General features: G+C 46.3%; 1 protein-coding gene and 1 pseudogene across 1 annotated transcript in view; one reads left to right on the top strand and one right to left on the bottom strand.

Annotated features, from left to right (window-relative positions):
* The window catches only part of LOC105978385, a 1,054-nt pseudogene extending 805 nt beyond the window's left edge, over window positions 1-249 (bottom strand).
* DRAM1 (DNA damage regulated autophagy modulator 1) overlaps window positions 1-1,733 on the top strand; it is a 69,315-nt gene that overhangs the window by 15,496 nt on the left and 52,086 nt on the right. The gene's annotated exons all lie outside the window — the stretch shown is intronic.

The raw sequence follows: 1,733 nt of genomic DNA, 5'->3' as shown, positions 1-1,733 counted from the left end.
CCACCTGGACCTAGATGCTATATCTTGAAAGAGGCCTCTTAACTTCCTAGCCGGTGTGCACTGGATACACCTGGCCTCTAGATTGCCCTCACAGCCTTTTTATCCCTTGGTTGGTAAACACTCTGGCTGGTGAGTACCTCTTGGCTAGTGAATGCCCCTTGGCTGGTAAGTGCCCTTCAACTGGCAGGCGCCCCTTGGCTGGTACACGCTCTTGGCTAGCATGGTTCCTTTGGCTAGCACTTGAGCCATATGCTCAGGCCTTGGACAGCTCCAATAACTGTTTCATGTCCTGGCTGACCTGAGCACCAGCCATCTCACAACCCCATTCCCTAATCAGCACTCAATTAAACCATCCCTGGACATCCAGAACAACAGACTGTCCTCTGAGAAGACTCATACTCCCTCTCCTCCCTAGGTCATCTGGTGAACCCCCCACTCCCACCCCCTGCCATCCCAGGAAGGTGCCTGACACAGCTCCCTCTTTGTACCCTTCACCTCTCAGGGACTGCCATCACCAGAACAATGTGAGCCCCTTTGATCTGGGCCACTAGAATTCTATTACTTCAAGACAGTCAGCTACAATTAGTCCCATTTTACTTCCCAAACTACAAGACCTCTCTCTGGCTTCTTGGCTCACGTAGCCTCACTCTACTCCCCTAGCCACTAGTACAGTTTCTACATAAACCCACCCCTGCCAGTCTAAATACCCAAATGGACAGAGCCACTTACTCGAAGCCTCTACTTCTAATTGTTCAAATCATCTCTGCCTTGCACATTCTTGAGTTCTCCCAAGACAAGGTTTAGACTCCGAGTGTTTTTTTCCTTTTATTTCCTCCCGTTCTTTAAAACAAAACCTTGTACCATTTTAATAATTTCTTTATAAGCAGTACTATCCTTTCTTTCAAACCTCTTTATCTTAAATTTCATTTATTTTCAAGTCTCTTAATAAAACATTTTCCCCCTACAATTTCTACAATCCTTTAGTCAATAAAGTCCTCATCTCCCAGTCAATGCCTCATTCAGACCACCCCAATCATTCAGACTGCTCCTGCCTGGGCCGCTTTCCTGGGTCATATCCCAATGAAATATAGCAACTCTGCTGCCTCTTCCTGGGTCCTTTTTAAGAGACCACTGCCTCTTGAAAGAAATGAGCTCCACCCTGTCCATATCCACCAAACCCCAGACTGAAGAAACCACTCTATCTCCTAAACCACTTTGGTCTCTTAGCTCACACAGCCTTACTCCACCTCCTCACCTCTAACCTGAAGTCTACCTAACCTATTCCTGCCAGTCCAAGCATCCAAATGGCCAGAGCCAATCACTCCATGGAACTTCCCAACTGATCTATGCCCTGCATGTTATTGAATTTTCCCAGGGCAGGATTTAGACCCTCAGCTTCTTCCCCCTCCTCCTTCTTTAAAACAAAACCTTGAACTACTTTTAAATTCCTTTTTAATCAGTACTATCCTTTATTTCATTATTTTAAACAAAAATATCTTTCTCCATCACTTAACCAGAAAGTTAAAAACAACCCCATCTTCCAACCAGCACCTCCTTTAGACCACCCTAGACCACCCTGGGCCATTCAGAGCTATAGCTCCCTCCCTGGGACTGTTCATTGCTCTCCCCTCCCCCATGGCCTATCCTGATACTAGGTGCACAGATCTAATCCCTCATTCTGAACTTTTTCAGAGACCCTGCCTCTTGAAAAGCATGAGCCTTATTTCCTCCAA

The sequence above is a fragment of the Echinops telfairi genome, unplaced genomic scaffold (genome assembly GCF_000313985.2).
Source record: "Echinops telfairi isolate 266 unplaced genomic scaffold, ASM31398v2 ScPeMD7_2;HRSCAF=8, whole genome shotgun sequence".
Lineage (NCBI taxonomy): Eukaryota > Metazoa > Chordata > Mammalia > Afrosoricida > Tenrecidae > Echinops > Echinops telfairi.
The sequence above is the reverse complement of the archived record's forward strand: the minus strand, read 5'-3'. Positions and strand labels throughout refer to the sequence as shown.